The sequence below is a fragment of the Pantherophis guttatus genome, chromosome 4 (assembly GCF_059756535.1).
Source record: "Pantherophis guttatus breed Tessera chromosome 4, ASM5975653v1, whole genome shotgun sequence".
NCBI classification, from domain to species: domain Eukaryota; kingdom Metazoa; phylum Chordata; class Lepidosauria; order Squamata; family Colubridae; genus Pantherophis; species Pantherophis guttatus.
The window spans coordinates 55,310,546-55,328,057 of NC_142066.1; the positions used below are offsets into that span (position 1 = coordinate 55,310,546).

General features: G+C 44.5%; 1 long non-coding RNA gene across 1 annotated transcript; it reads left to right on the plus strand.

Moving 5' to 3' along the window:
- Positions 1–5,278: 5,278 nt before the first annotated feature.
- LOC117664738 (uncharacterized) lies at positions 5,279–9,680 on the plus strand. The gene is made up of 2 exons (XR_004591154.1): positions 5,279–5,321; positions 9,455–9,680. It is a non-coding gene; the product is annotated as an uncharacterized LOC117664738 (long non-coding RNA).
- The last annotated feature ends 7,832 nt before the right edge of the window (positions 9,681–17,512 follow it).

The window sequence follows — 17,512 nt, forward strand, 5'->3', positions numbered from 1 at the left end:
ACCAATAACCATGTGAGGCTTTGATCACATGGTTCTGTCCATCACATTGTCTCTCAATGTCACCAAATTCACCCACTTTTAAGAATGAGTTCAAGGCTCAAAACAAAACAAAAACCAGAAAGGCCATAGTCACAGTTATACAGGCTACTAAACTATTTTTATGGGGCAGGTTTTATTTACATCTAGAGAATATTTTTTTACAATCTTTGCCGACACTGTTTATTCTCTGGCTAAAACACTAAAAAAGCAAGAACAACTTGTTCTTGCAAAATATGTGGAATAGGGTATGCACGTTTCGCTTTATGTTTTGTTTTCTAGGAAGATTGAGGACTATTCTTTTTTTTAAATGAGAGTTGGGGACTCGGTTATAATGAATCATCTGGGAACAATTCCTCCATGTTGTCTTTTGGGAGCACCCATATGATAAATTGATAGATGTAACAATAATCACAATCTTGACATGGATTGTATCCATGCTCGGGTCCAACAAGGAAGATGAGAGCTCTGCCAGAGATTCAGTCATAATGGACAGATCTCATCAGAGGAACCAAATGAAAAGTGTCTCTCCCATAAACAATATAGTGAGATGTAATTTATGGAAACCTGTACTGGATCAGTCATTGCCTGGATCAGGGATGTCAAACTGGCATCCCACGGACCAGATGTGTCACTTGCAGGCCACGCCCACCCCAGCTCCGCAAAGGGAAAAAAACATTGCAAACAATCACATGATGGCAACGTGATGCCATGAGTTTGACACCCGTAACCTGGAGCAACAAGGACCATGCTAAGTGTTGGATTTCCTGTACATAAAGTGAAAAATGGGCTCCAAGATGCAGGACCAGAGGTGATATTCAGCAGGTTCTGACCAGTTCTGGAGAACCGGTAGCGGAAATTTTGAGTAGTCTGGAGAACGGGTAAATACCACCTCTGACTGGCCCCGCCCCCATCTATTCTCTGCCTCCCGAGTCCCAGTTGATCAGGAGGAAATGGGGATTTTGCAGTAATCTTTCCCTGGAGTGGGGGGGGGAATGGAGGTTTTACCATATCCTTCCCCTGGAGTGGGGTGGGAATGGAGATTTTACAGTATTCTTCCCTGCCACACTCACCAAGCCACACCTATCAAGCCATGCCATGCCCACTGTTATGTCCCTGTTAGTGATGAACAGACTGAAGCAAGACAGGTTGAGGTAAAAGCTAACAGGATTTATTTCATTAACATTGTTCTAACGGGTTTGCTAGCATTGCAACCAGCAAGGCTGCTCAGCTAACAGGAGCAGCAGCTGTCAGCCTTTGACAGCTCCTTATATACTCGTGCCTGAATTGAAACAGCCAATCAGAGCATGGCTGCATCTGTAGACTGGAGGAGAACCTGGAGGCAGCACCCACCAAGCCACACCCACAGAACCGGTAGTAAAAAAATTTGAAACCCACCACTGTACAGGACTGATCAGCTGCAGGACTTCTAGAAGAAAAGTTGTTTACTAGTTGCAAATATACCAAGACTGACAGCAATAAAGAAATAATGATCTTGATAAAGGAGAATATTTGTAGATCGGGGTTGAAATGAGGGGTTCTTGGAGCATTCTGAGCTTGGTTGTTTTTATGCAGTTATTTCATTATCCAAACTAGGTAACATCATAAATTGGTAAAGAATGGGGTTTGCTCTCAGTTTATATTCTCTGGCTTGCCTTGTCAGTGTTAATGGAAGTGGTCTTCTAGGTGTCTCAATGACAGTTGGTTGCACCATTTACTGTTAGATTGTTTTCTTAATTAGGATACTGTTTACTTCTTGATTGAGTGATTATCTCTTAATCTTGGAGATAATCTACCGGTATGCTCATCTGGATATTCATTGTTGATGTGAAGGTATTTTGGTTTTTTTTTGTTTCCTTTTTGGCTTCTTGAGTCTCTCTCTTGCATACTGGAAGTTTTAAGAAGAGATTGGATATCCATTTTTTCTGAAATGTTATAGGATTTCCTGCTTGAGCAGGGGGTTGGACTAGAACAGTGGTCACCAACCGTTGGTGGTCCATGAGAAAATTTTGGTGGTCCACAGAGAAATCTTTGCATTTCTCTCGAGGAGCCCAGCCAAAGTTTCCATGCCGCTTGTGCTTCTGAGCTTTGACTCACAGGGACAGGATGGTGTCCTTCAGGCAGTTAGCTTGGCCACCTGTTAGTGGGGAGAAGTACCCAGGGTCAACCCTAGCTTTGCTGTCCATTGCAGCTAGAAATCTCAAATGTGGCTGAGAATAAACGTTTCTCTTGTGCCAGCCCGGACACTAGATCGGCCTCCTGCAAACTCTCGTCTCTTGAGGAGCATAGCTGAAACGGCGCAAGAAACTTCAGCTGGGCTCCTCGAGAGACAAGAGTTTGCAGGGGGCCGATCTAGCGTCTGCAATGGACAGCAAAGATAGGGTTGACTCTGGCTGCTTCTCTCTGCTGTAGTGCTCCCTGGACACGGTTTACTGCTCTGAGCCCCAAGCAGCAGGAGACGAGGGCTGCCTTGGTGCCACCAGCTGGTGCAAATATACCATGGCGAAGGCGGAATGCTGATGCAAATGCAAGTAGCGCTTCACTTCCGCACCTTCCAGCCATCGTCACTGCCGCTTGGGCCTGTTTGGGCTGCCCCCCCCCCCACCGCTGCAACAACTCCTTTTTGCACTGCATGTGCCACCCCCTATGGCAGAGATTTCCAGACACACCACGCCAGTCCCATATTCCAGAGCTGTAGTAGTCACAAGACTGGCCTGTTGGTCATCCCAGGGCAGCTCTTCTGCATGGAGGAACTGCTCCAGGATGACCAAAGGGCCAGTCCAGTGACTGCTACAGCTCTGGAATATGGGACTGACTTTCCCACCAACATCAGCAAGCCACCGTCAGTCTGCCCATCTTCGCTTTCCTTCACTCAGATGGACCAAGCTTCTTGAGAGAAAGAACGCAAAAGCGGTTTCCAGGCTGTGTGCCTGGATCAGGTGCTTTCTCTTGGGCCTCCCACCTGGAGGCCTCGCAGAAGCAGACAGGTAGGCCCGAAAGGTGGACCTCCCCCCCCATGGTCTGCGGGATTTAAAATCATGACTTTGGTGGTCCCTGAGGTCCAAAAGGTTGGAGACCCCTGGACTAGAAGACCGCCAAGGTCTCTTCCAACTTGGTTATTCTGTTAGTATATAGATATGTTTATGCCTATATGTTTACTGGTGGCTAATTTGTCAGAGTGTCAGGCTTCTAGAAATTGGTTAGCATTTTTGGACTTAGCCTGGTTTAGGTTGGTCACCATTTCCTAGCTGAAAGTGTGGTTATATTTGTCCATATGTTGTGAAATTAGAGTTTCCATCACATTTCTGATTGTTTTTTGGTGTTCATGAATGCGTTTTACTAATCTTCTACCTATTTGTCCTATGTAGGGATTGTTGCAGTCATTATACTGTATGTTGCAGATCACTCATGCTGTTTCTTCTGGAGCTACTGGCTCTTTGGTTTGCTTAGAATGTCTTGGATGTTTTAATTGCTTGTGCGTTACATTGATTCCATGTGTTTCTGAGATGTTTTTGATATATGGCAGTCTCTTTTTTTGCAAATTGTGCTGGTTGTACTATATTGGGTTGAGTGGTCAGACACTTTTTGATGAAGTTGAATGGATATCCATTTGATTGTACAGACGCTCTGTTTCCTTTTTCTGTTGTTCAGGGTTGCTGCATTGTTTAGTGATCATCTAAATAGATTTCTTATGCAACTTTCCCTTGTGGGAGGTTGGGTTGTTGCTTTGGTAGTGGAGCACCTGATTGGTGTGGGTGGCTTTTTGGTACATTTGTGTTTCAAGTTTGCCATGGTAGTCTCTGCTGATCAGGATATCTAGAAAGGGTAGTGCTCAGAGAGCACCAAGGACCCCTGAAATAATGATCCTGTTATTAAAAATCAAGTCTAACGCAATAAAATGAGAATATCTGAAAAGAAAATACACCAGTTCTGGGAAAAACAACATCCAGAATCAGAAATAACAGAACGGAGGCCAGCAGATCAATGTTAATTTATAATGAAGTATTCACAACGGTAGAATTAGAAGAACTGCAAATATCTACCCAGGACAAAGAAATCAAAGCCTTGCCAGAAATAATTTAGACTGTAGAGACAAACCAGGAGAGTTGGCAGTAAAGCAGACTAGCATAGATATTGAGTTGTTTTCATTCCAAAATCAGGTACCCTCTCCTGTGCCTTTTCCTCAGAAAGAAGAAAGCTCTCTGCATAGACTTCAACTGATGACTTGTTGTTCAACAACCTCTTAGAATTATGATGATCTCATAAAGAGTGCTTTATGGCTTGCAAAGCATTTCTGGCCATAGTAACATTTTGTTCCCCCTTCGCCGCCCGTCCTACGATCACAATCTGGGGGTTTGGCAACAAATTCTTAATTTATGATCATTTGGCAAATACTTTGGGAATATGTGATCACCATTTGCAATTTTTTCTGCTGGATTCCCCCCAAAAGTCAATGGGGAAGCCAGTAGGGAAGGTTGCAAATGGCTGTTATTTGCCAAGGAGACTCTCTCTCTCTCTTGTCTCTGGGGGCTGGCTGAGGGAGCTGCGTGTCAAGGGGAGCTAAGGGAACTTTGGAGAGGTATAGAAATATTCCCACACCTTGTCAAAGGAGTTCTCTTCCATGCGTGAGGGGGGTTTGGGGCAGGGGTGGGTTCTAAAATTTTTTACTATCGGTTCTGTGGGCGTGGCTTATTTTGTGGGCATGGCTTGATGGTCATGTGACAATTATTTAGGATTTAGCAGAGGTACTGGTCTACCAGGCTTTTAACTGCTTGCAGAGCTATACCGATCTACCCATTTATTTTTGCAGGCACTGATCTACTCATGTATTTTTGCAGGCACCGGTCTACTCATTTGTTTTCTTTTAACACTGATCAGCTGTAGGGCAGCCTTTTGAAGCCCCACGGCAAGAGTTTAAACAGTTTTTTTCCCTCTAGCCATCAGCTGGGACTCAGGAGGCAGCAATAGATTGGAGGTGGGGCCAAATAAAAGGTAAGAATAATGCGGGGATGGGTGGGGGGCGGGGAGGCAGAACCGGTTCGGGGACATCATATCGTCACCGCTACTGGCTCGGCAGAACCAGGCGGAACCGGGAGGAACCCACTATTGGTTTGGGGGAGGAGAAGAAACCAAGCTCAGTCCTGAATATGAGCCCTGGTCCTACATCCCACCAAAGCCATTCCCTTCTGCACACACAGGGAGGAGCTGAATTCCTTTGGCAGGCAGCTCTTTCAGTGAATCCTGGAGATGAGAGGGAGCCAAAATCCAAGCAGAGAGGCAACATGGTAAGGAAAGGAGTGTGGGGTGACCTAGACAGGTAAGGGAGGCCCTGGGAGGCCCAGTGCAGACCACACATGAATATCTCTTCCTCAGAGGTTGGAAATCCTGCTTGGATTTCAGCAGGGAGGATTATACTTACCTACAACTCTGTCCGCTATACTAGTGGGTCCCCAACTTTCTGGCCTCATGGACTGGTAGCAGCAGCAGGGAGGGAGGGGATTGCTTTGTGCATGCAACCGAGCTCCTGTTCATGCACAAATGACCCTTCATGCGCTCACCCACTGCTTGTGCAGCCTGATTCCCAATGGGTCACAGACTAGGGCAGGTCCACAGCCCAGGGCTATACTATCTGCTCAATCGCTTAACAATCCCAACTGGCAATGCCAAATTGTGGTTATTCAGCAAATCAATTACATAAGCAGTCACATGATGTCTTGCTTAATGACCACATTGGCTGCAGAGAAGGCATGCCTCCAAAGTCCTATCAGTTCACATGGAGGTGTTCCCACAAATAGCCTGGTCTGTCCGTGTCAAGTTTTAACAATAATAACCAGCACCCAGAAAACAACTAGTAGCCGGTGCAATTCATGTAACAGTGGTACAACTAAGGCAGGCCTTGAGGTGATCAGAATGCATATGTCACTGCATTCTGGACCAATTGCAGATTCCAGAAGGTCTCCAAAGGCAGCTTCATTTGGAGAACATTTCAGAAAACTAACCTATCAGACACAGCATAATACTTCTTCAAATATGGTTTCTGCCATTAATTCAGTAAGCAATCTTAGGAACTTCAGTAATACTATTGAGCTATCCTTTTGAAGAGGAATGAGAAGAAATGGTATATGTTGTGAATTACATTATCCTGTAGAATATACATTTATTTATTTATTTATTTATTAATTAAATTTCTATACCGCCCTTCTCCAATAGGACTCAGGGCGGTGCACAGCCAAGATAAAAACAAAGCATACAAAATTTAAGAACAGTATTAAAATAATTAAATATTTTGGCCGAAATTAAGATAACCCAATTTAAAATCAATTTAAAATTTAACTCAGGCCAGCCCAGCTTGTTGAAATAAATAGGTTTTCAGGGCCCGACGAAAAATCCGGAGGTCTGTTATTATACGTAACTCTGGGGGAAGGTTGTTCCAGAGGGTGGGCGCCGTCACAGAGAAGGCTCTCCCCCTGGGGGTCGCCAGCCGACATTGTCTGGCGGACGGCACCCTGAGGAGGCCCACTCTGTGCGAGCGTACTGGCCGGTGGGAGGCTATTGGTGGCAGAAGGTGGTCTCGTAAATACCCCGGCCCTAAGCCATGGAGCGCTTTAAAGGTGGTCACCAACACCTTGAAGCGCACCCGGAAGACCACTGGGAGCCAGTGCAGCTCGCGCAGGAGAGGTGTCACATGGGAGCGCCTCGTCGCCCCCATAATCCCCCGCGCGGCCGCGTTCTGGACCAGCTGGAGCCTCCGGGTGCACCCCAGGGGGAGCCCCATGTAGAGAGCGTTGCAGTAGTCCAGGCGGGAAATGACTAGTGCCTGAGTGACTGTGCGTAGAGAGTCCCGATCTAGAAAGGGGCGCAGCTGGCGTATCAGGCGAACCTGATAAAAAGCCCCCCTGGCCACGGCCGTCAAATGATCTTCTAAAGACAGCCGTGCGTCCAGGAGGACGCCCAAGTTGCGAGCCCTCTCCGTGGGGGCGAGTGATTCGCCCCCAATAGCCAGCGATGGCGTCAGCTGGCTATATCGGGACGCTGGAAGCCACAGCCACTCGGTCTTGGAGGGGTTGAGTCGGAGCCTGTTTCTCCCCATCCAGGCCCGCACGGCCTCCAGACACTGGGACATCACTTCAAGGGCATCGTTGGGGTGGCCTGGGGTGGAGATGTACAGCTGGGTGTCATCAGCGTACTGATGGAACTCCACCCCAAAGCCACGGATGATCTCACCCAGCGGCTTTACATAAATGTTGAACAGAAGGGGCGAGAGGACCGACCCTTGTGGCACCCCACAAGCAAGGTGCCTCGGGGTCGACCGCTGCCCCCCCGTCAACACAGATTGCGACCGGTCAGAGAGGTAGGAGGAGAACCACCGCAGAACGGTGCCCCCCACCCCCAACCCCGCCAACCGGTGCAACATGATACCATGGTCGATGGTATCAAAAGCCGCTGAGAGGTCTAACAGGACCAGGACAGAGGAGCAACCCCTATCCCGAGCCCTCCAGAGATCATCCACCAACGCGACCAATGCCGTTTCCGTGCTGTACCCAGGCCGGAAGCCGGACTGGAGCGGGTCTAGATAGACAGCTTCATCCAGGTACCGGGGAAGCTGTTGCGCCACCACACTCTCAACATTGTTAAGCATCTTTATATCAGGGGTGAAATGCTCCCGGTTCAGACCGGCTCCGGTGAGTAGGTAGCGATGGTGGCGGGCAGTTCGGAGAACCGGTAGCAAAAATCCCTGCCCCCGCCCCCCATGCCCAGCTGAGCCTCGCGATCATCAGAGCCTTTTTTTTCTTTTAAATGGCTCTGACCAGCCAAGCTCTGACATCCCAGCTGAGTTGCCTGCTAATCTGGCAACTCAGCTTGGTCACCAGAGCCATGTAAAAGAAAAAAAGTTTCTTTTTTTCTCCCCCCACCCCTCTCCCAGCCTCCAGCTTGCTTACCTTAGCTGCTGATCGCATGACGATCGCAATCCATGCATCAGCAAGCAACTGAATCTCCCTGCCTGCAATCAAGCTCATCGGTGAGCAGTTCTTTCTGCCTGCCTGCCTTCCTGCCTAGACTTGTGGACTTCAACTTCCAGCAAAGCTGGCTGAGGAATTCTGGGAGTTGAAGTCCACAAGTCTTAAAGTTGCCAAGGTTGGAGACTCCTGTTCTATTGGGTAAGTTTTTTTCTCCTTTGGGAGCTTTAAAAAAAAAGTTAATTGAGGTTTTTTTTAGTTGTTCTTTTTTTAGACCTAGCCATTTAAAGTTTAGGAAGTTTTAAATTTAGCTGCTTTTATATAAAAATAAAAATAAATTAAAATAAAATATTTATGCAGCTTTCTGAGATTTAGTGTGTTTCTGTAGTGTTTCACTCTAACTACACAAACACACAAAATCTCACAAAGCTGTATGTGGAATTTTGTGTGTGTAAAGTGTGAAAGTTGGTTTTTTTGGGCTTTTTGTGGCTGTGTGAGGTTCCTGCTTGTTGTGGGGCCATTTTGAGTCTAGCACAGCTGCTTTTACATTGTGGGTGAGCCAGTTGTGTTGTGTTGTGTTTTGTAGGTTAAAAAAGGGCAAAGAAGTGACATTGACTTGGCCACGCCCACCCAGTCACCTTACCACCAAGCCCCGCCCACTAATTAAGCCCCACCCATAGAACCGGTAGCAAAAAAATTTACATTTCACCCCTGCTTTATATTTACCATAGGAGTGTAAAAGTTGCACCATTCAATTCTGCCCACCAATTCCCACAGGCTTTTTATCTCAAATGGAAATCTGCCCATCTCTGTTGTACAATTTTAGGTCCTAAGGAGAAATAGTTACAAAATGGCTAAAGACTGAATAAAAAGACAAAATGTATATATTTTTTATTATTCAGGTGCAAATGTTTAAAAACCAGTTACCATGGTAATCCAGTTTGGCTCATAATTACCATAGCAATTATAATTCATAGGATGTTGTTTAAGGGTACAAATGCAGCAACCCAGCTGTAAATTTCATCTAAAGGCAAATAACTATGGTATATTTTAATGTATTAACGTTTCATAATCCGTTCTCAGGTGTCATGCCCTTTAGAGGGTTGAATGTTTCAAGCATAATTACCTAGAATAGTTTGACCTGTTACATCAAGACGTTACAAAATGTCTTGTTCCAGAACTAAGTTTCTTTTTAAAAAACCAGCAAATTCCCATGTGATAGCGAGAATATTTTTAAAAAATTTGCTATTCCATAGACTCTTCAACACAAGAGAGACCTTTCCAGAGTTTGTAGAACTGATTTATAGGACCAATTTTAGTCTCTAGCTGGGTTTTCAGCTCTTGAAATAGCCCCATCTTGCACCTATTAGTGTGTTGTCTCCCTTGTGGAGATAACTCTGCTTCCCGTTAATTATATGTGGGAAATATAACACCTAAATACACCTATGATTCCTTTTTAGGTTTGAAACCTAAGCAAGATCAGACCTAGCTAATACTTGGATGGAGTACATTAGGGAATGTCCATGGAAATATCAACAGATTTACCAGAATATGTTCATTGCTCTATGCAGTGGAACATTTACTTCTTTTTAAAGTACCCATAACTTCCTTTTGTTTTCTTATCAATATGGATCAACATCTGCAAGGAAGTTAGACTTTCATAAAGTGATGAACCTTCCCAAGTGGCATAGAGAGTGGTGGAATTTTTTTTTTCAAACAATGGTGTTTTGGGTCTAATCACTCTGGATTCATGTGTTGACTGAGGTATGAGTGACATTGTCAAATCTCTGACACCTGGCTTGTGTTGTGTGGTGATTGTGAGATTGTATTTATGTGCATGTAAGTCTGGCTGAAAAGTTGTATATTGCAGCAGGAGATAAATTGGAGGTATAGTAGAGGGCATTACATTCATTGTTTCAGGAGGAAGAAAGACTGACAATCTCATTCTGATGTCTTCTTCTGGGTTAATTTACTTATACCTATACTTCAATGGTCACATTGCTGGCACATTGGACCTCAAGATGTTAATGGCCAATACCACGTCTATAAGTAACAAGATTTCATCCATTTATAATTTGGTGGTAGATGAATGTGAAAATTTGGAGGGTGTTACTGTAATCCATTTGGACAAAGATGGTGACCTTACTCTCCCAGAGAACTGCTGTTCTATATTTTAGGTCTTTAACCTTTAGTAGCAGAGTGGAGGCATTGATCTTTAAAGATTCTCTATTAGTGACCAGAGTCTCCACTGTTGAGGGTGTGAATCAGGGGTGCTATTCAGCCAGTTCTGACAGGTTGTGGAGCACTGGTAGCAGAAATTTCGAGTAGTTCGGAGAATTGGCAAATAACACCTCTGGCTGGCCCCAGAGTAGGGTGGAAATGGAGATTTTACAATATCCTTCCCCCAGGAGTGGGGAGGGAATGGGGATTTTGCAGTATCCGTCCCCTACCATGCCCACCAAGCCACACCACACTCACCAAGCCATGCCCACAGAACCAGTAGTAAAAAAAATTGAATTCTACCACTGGTGTGAACACCTGTAGTTAAGGCCAGATGGATAGGCTTTGGAGTCTTCTAGTGTACCAGTTGCCCCATTGCCTGGTGGGATACCTCCCAACTGGCTTTACCTAGTCTGGGCTAGTTTTGAGCTGTTTCAATTTATGGTCTTAATGGTAACTTTTATCTCCACGCCTTGGGAGCCTGGTTAAAAATTCTCAGAAATTCAAAGCCAATTATGGCCATATCTCAAGTAATCTCAAACTCAATTCATATAGGCAGTCAAACAGATTAGACCTCTTTGTTGCCTTGCAGCAATTGTATAGTGGCTGGCATTGTCTTAATCCAATCAATTTTGTTCCTTACTTGTTTGCTTGCTTTTTTTGTTTGAATTTATTGACTGCTCAACTTCAATGCTCTCCAGTTCTGACTGTCTGCTACCTATGACTTATATGGAGTAATTGGACAAAGTGCAATAGTTCAGCCAAAGAAATTTATGACATCAGCTGCCTATAATCTTATGGGCAGTTCATTTGAGTGCTTGTTTGCCTACTGATAACAGGAGAATACTTGGGACCTTTATAAGGCTGCTTCTGCGTGGCTTCTTTCTGTATGTTGCCCCTAGGTGGTAATTTGGTCTATCAAAAGACTCTGAGAGAAGCAACACTAGAGCATCAGAAAAAGTTGACAAAAAGAGAGCCTGGCCAAGCTCAGGTTCAAGTGCATACTATAAGAATAAGAGTGGTGAAACACAAGTACATCTCTCTTACTACAGTAGGCAAGCAGCCTTGTTTAGGAAAGCCGACTCTCTTTGGAGGCACAGACAGCAGATGACGTGGTGGAATTGAGTGAGGAGTCAAGAGGGGGCTGGGTTTAGAATCTTTACACAAAACTACACAGTTTGTTCTCAAGGCCAGAAAGAATATGGATATTCCAAACAAAGTGGGCACAGAAAACATCCAAATTCCCATAAGGAAAGAAAGGGGGCGGTGGGGGGGGAATAGTTTTCATCCTTTTAAAATACAAAGGCAGATATCTGTGCAAAAATAAAATGAAACAATAAAATTCTTTCAAAATTAATAATATAATCATTCTTTTTGAGTGGAGTTCCAGTGTAAATAAATAATTTTCACAACAGAAAAAAAAGACCACTAAACTGCCATCTTCCTTGTGGCAAAAGTGAAAGTGTTTCATGTCTCCACAATAGAGTGTGTGTGTGTATTTTTGTGTGTGTGTGTGTGTGTGTGTGTGTGTGTGTGTGTAAGAAATAGAAAATATATACACAAAATGTGATGTTAAAAGCAGAGGTGTCCCTTGAAAACAACAGTGACAGGAAAAAATGGGAAACTGGCCCCTTCAATTACTCTTGTTCAAGAGTAGCAACCCGCTGGATTCTCCCTCTCTGGCAATACACAACCTTGAGAGCCTTCTGGGGAAATTCCAAATTGCTCCCATTCAAATCCGGGTGCTAAACTGTCAAAAACAAATAACAACAACAACAAAACCCACAGCTTCCGGCAGCAAAGTCAACTCATCATCAGAGCAAAAAAATCAAAAACACCTTGCTGATCAGGATACCATTTTTGGAGGACTCCGCTATCATGACCACTTTGAATGACACTTTGCTTATGTAGTTACTCCGGTTAACCAATCTGTTGATTCTCTGCAGCGATTGGGACAATGGCTTGTCATGTGTCAGTTCTTCAAGGTGAGCTAATCTCAGTTCTTCAAGCAGAATTGACTTACCCAATTCATTTGTCCTAAGAAAACCTGCTGGTAATCCTCAGTTTCTGAGAGATCTTGTTTTATTTATTTATTAAACTTATATTGCCATCCATTTCGCCTGGGTGCAACTCTAGGCAGCTTACAACCATAAACAAGACAAAATATTAAAACAATAAATGTTAAAGACTAAAACTGATTTAAAATTGACAAGATGGAAAGGAAGGGAGCAAGATGTGCATGAGGAGGAGGTGGGGTTGTATTTTAGTCCATTAATCACTTCAGAATGACACACACACGCATCCCAATTGGGGATCCAGGCCTTCAGGCCCTTTTGGAAGGCAAAAAGGTGGGTGCAAATCACACATTGAAGGGGCACGATGTTTTCAGAGGAGAGGAACCATGGCAAAAAATATGGCTCATCTGTTGGATCCCACCTGCTGAAATTCTTTGACTGATGGGGTCAGCAGCATACCACCCTCTGCCAGCACGGATGGGGTAGGCCATTCCCATTGGGGTAAGAGAGACATCCATTGCATGAAGGGCTTTAAAGTTAAAAACCAACACTTTGAATTGAACCTAGAAGCAAACTGACATCTATTGCAGCTCATAGAACAATGGTGTAACATGGGCCACACCAGGAGCCCCAAGAACTGTTCACATACATGCTTTCTCTGCCAGCTGTAGCCTCATGTAGAGTCCAAGTGTGAGATGACCAGGGCTTGAATGATTGAGCCCAGAGGCTCCTATCTAGGAGTGAGAGCAACTGGCACACAAAACAGCACAAAGGCTTTCCTAGTCATCACTTACCATCTGAGCAGGAGATCCAGGAGAATACCCAAGATGTTAAAGTCCCAGATCCCAAAGCTCCACACATCCATAGCCACTCAGTCTTAGCATGGTTCAGCCAAAGCCTGTTGTCCCCTTGCCTGTGGCCTTAATCCCATAGCCTCCATACCCCCAATCAAGTGGCTGGTATGATTGTGCTTGTTGCCACTACGATGTGGTAGACGCTCTTGTGCTTTTTATATTGTTGATTTTAATATTGTATGCTATCTGGAGTCATTGTGTGTGAGTTTGGCAGCCACATCAATCTATTTAATAAATAAATAAAATGATGTGATCTAGTCAAGCAATGAACATCTGCAAGTAACGCTAGCTCAGAGAGCAGCAACAATTCCACATTTATTTGTTTTTTACATTTATTTGCCATCCATCTCACATCCATTACTCTGAGTTTCTTACCCAAAAACATAAAAAATTCAAAAACAATATAAATGATTAGAAATGCAACAAAAACAGTAATTTAGGACAATAAATACTATTTGAAAAACCAATAAAAATACAATGTGTGGAGGAGTTCAATCAGTTTTCCTAGCAATGCAAGCCACCTTATAGGCCAGTGATTGCGAAACTTTTCGGCACCAAGTGAACTTCTGGGTTGTAGTGTGTATGCGTGCCCAATGATCAGCTGGCTGGTGCGCATGCGCAGGCCAGTTTTCAGCACAGCAGCACGCACAAAGGGATTGTGCTCTGGAAAAGCCAAACTTCCAAGTTCTGGCATGCATGTGCACCTGACAATCAGCTGGCCGGCATGCATGCGCACACCAGCTTTTGGCACTGCCACGTACCTGAAACCCGGGAAGCAAACAGACAAGGCCATGCGTGCCAGATGACATGGCTTCACGTGCCACTTTGTGCATGCTTGCCATAAGCTCGCGATCACGGTTATAGGCTCTACACCACTGTTACTGGATCCTCATGCCAGATGGGAAAGCCTAGTCTTGATATTTTTACGAAGAATCAAGCAAGCTCCTGATTCCTGTGCATACTTTCATCCAGAGCCAGTCTGGTATAGTGGTGAAGGCACCAGGCTAGAAACTAGAAGACTGTCAGTTCTAATCCTGCTTTAGGCACAAAGCCAGCTGGGTGATGTTGGGCCAATCATCCTCTCTCAGCCCTAAAAGCCAGGTAATAACAAGCAAGTTCTGAAATTTTGCCAAGAAAAATTCAGGGACTAGATTGGGCAATTGCAGGACTTAACAATGACTTGAAGGTGCACATATGCACTTTGTCCAAGCATTCCCATTCTTGCAACAGTGCTTGCACGTTGGAATACCTGGTATATCCTCAGAACGATTAAGCTTAGAACAAATTATGAAATTGTTAGAGAACCAGATGCAAGAGTTTGACAAAATTCCTTCATTAGAAAGTAGAGTGTCCCCCATTCCCAACCTTACAATATCATCAAAATATATTTTTCTGTCAATTGTCTAAATACTGTAGTCAGCTACAAAAAAGGCAAAGATCATTAAGTGATTATTCTCCTGAAATAGAGATGCTGCTATGAGAATTTTTTCACTGGTGATTTTCTATTGTACTGACGTTATAAAAAGTGTTATAGGTAATATAAATAAACACCTTCTGCTTTTGAAATTGGAATGCGTGAGAACCTAAGAATTACAGTGAGAGAAGTGGGATTGGTAGCATATAGCTTTGTCTTCCCATGTTCTATATGAAGGATACCTCTGTAGAAATATAGCCTCCAAGGCAATATTAGAAACTGCAGAAGTCTAAAATGTCAGCTTTCAGTTAAACCAGAAGGACTCTAGGAACCGTAGAGTTAAATCCAGATTTTTCTTAGGGGGAAGGGGGTAGCACAAGAGACTCTCCCTTTTGGATAAGTTCTTTGATGGCTATGTACCCATCACCCTAAGTCTCAAACGGCAGATCTAATGGGATGAGACAGCTGATAGAACAGGAGGAATGTAATTAGGCCTCAATTAGCCACATCGGTCTACCAGATAATTGGGGAAAAAATAAGAGTAGACACCCACTCTGAATCCCCTGCTTCAGGCACCCTTGTTTCTGCCCAGGCTTTCTGTCTGGCTGTATAAGAATCATTTTAGGGACAGAGGCACACAGTGTCACAAACAGGCCTCTTGAAAGGCCTATTTCTTTCACCGAAGTTTTAGATGACCTGTACTACTTTTAAAAGTGATTTAAAGCAGACATGTTGAATCACTTTGCCTTCTCCATTACGTCAATCAATATTTCCAATAACTTTAGGGATTGGAGAAGAGGCTTCTCTACAAGCCTAGCCCATGTACTAAAGCAGGGGTTCTCAAACTTTTTAAACAGGGGGCCAATTCACGGTCCCCAGACTGTTGAGGGGGACGGACCAGATGAGGGGGCGTGGCCAGGTGGGCATGTGACTGGGTGGGCATGGCCAATTTAGCAATCCATTTTGCCAATTTAGCAGTCCATTAAACAATACACACAAATTAAACTTTAATTTGTTTTGCTCCTGGGTGTGTTTTATTTGCTTTTGTTTGCATGTTGCATTTCCGTTGACTTCTTTTTACTAGGTCGTTTTTGTTTAGGAATCTAGTGGCTCACTTCAGGAAACTCAGCAATTCTTCTCAGCCCCAAGGACCCCTCTTTCTCTCTTTCTCTCTCTCTCCCTCCCTTCCTCTCTCTCTCTCTCTCTCCTCCCCTCTCCTTTCCACTATTTGAGCCCCTCTGGAGAAATTAAGATTTCAAGTACAACTAAACTTTAAGAGCAAATGGGGGTGGGGAACAGAAACCAGGACATGGAATGCTTGATGGGTACAGAGTTAAGACTGTCTCCTGGGGCATCTTCTGCAGGATCCCCTTCAATCCTGGAAGTGCCCTGGGAAGTGCCCTGCTTTTGGAATCTTGCTGGCTATCCTGGAGCTTCCTCAGCACATGCTGAACGTGTGCAACAGGCTCCGGCAAGGGGTCTGTGTGCCTGGCAGGCAGGATCGGACCTGGCAGGCATCACTCGGAGCAGATCTGGCGAGGAAGCCCCAAGTTGGGGGCTCAGCGGTGCTGATCCGCCAGCCAGCCAGCCATTCCTCCCTCCCACTCCTCTTCCAACTGCTGAGCGGGAGAAGGATGGGCAGCCAAGCAGCAGTGGCGGCAGCAGGGGCACCTCCCCAGCCCCCAGAAGCCTTCTAGCAGCCAAAAATGGGATGCGTAGAGGCACCCCAGAGCATCCGCATGCCCCATTTTGGCCTTCCCACCCTCCAGAAATCTTCTGCTTCCCCCGCCTCCAGTAGTTCTCTGCCTTACCTTCCACTTCCAGCTTGCAAAGGTAAGTCCTGCGCTCGGCTGAAGGGTGGGGGCCAGCAGGTGGGTGGGGCAATGTGGGTGGGGCAGCCTCATGGTCCCTCATGGGCTGGATTAATGGCTTCAGCAGGCCGTATCTGGCCTGCGGGCCGTAGTTTGAGGATGCCTCTGTGGGCAACTAAGTGTATAGATCAAGTTTGCATTGCAATATGAAATGCTTTGATAAGGCAAATTATATATTTACTAAATTGCCAGTTAATAACAGAAAACAAAGAAAAGGAAAAAAATTAATAGCAAAGAATTATAAGTAGTTAGATATTATATTGTTGTTAAGTCATGTCCAACTCTTCATGACCCCATGGACCATAGCATGGCAGGCTCCCCTATTTTCAATGCCTCCCAGAGTTTGCCCAAATTCATGACACTATCTAACTATCTCATCCTCTGCCATCCTTTTCTCATTTTGCCTTTAATCTTTCCCAACATCAACTTCTCCAATGACCCATCTCTTCTCATTTGGTGGCCAAAGTATTTGAGCTTCAGTTTCAGTATCTTCCCTTCCAAAGACAGTGAGGGTTGATTTCCTTTAGGATTGACTGATTTGATCTCCTTGTAGTCCAAGGGACTCTCAAGAGTTTTCTCTAACACCACAATTCGAAAGCATCAATTCTCCAGCCTTAGCCTTCCTTATGGTTCACATCTCACAACCATACATTACTACTGAGAAAATCATAGCTTTGACTATACAGACCTTTGTCACCAATGTATCTTGGTTTTAAAGTGATGTCTAGGTTTCTCATAGCTTTCCTCCCAAGAAGCAAACATCTTTTAATTTCATGACTGCAGTTGCCATTTTGCAGTGATCTTGGAACCCAAGAAAATAAAATCTGCTTCCATTTCTTCCCCTTTTATTTGCCAGGAAGTGATGCCATAATCTTAGGGGTTTTTTAAATTGGTTGATTTTCAAACCAACTTTTCTACTCTCCTCTTTCAGCATTATCAAGAGGCTCTTTAGTTCCTCTTCACTTTCTGCCATTAGAGTGGTACCATCTCCATATTTGCAGTTGTTGATTTCTCCAGGCAATCTTAATTCCAGCTTGTGATTCATCCTGCCTGGCATTTTATATGATACATTCTGCATATAAGTTAAATAAGTAGGGTGACAATGCACCCTGTGCATTGTCCTGTTGTTTTCTCTATTTTGAAT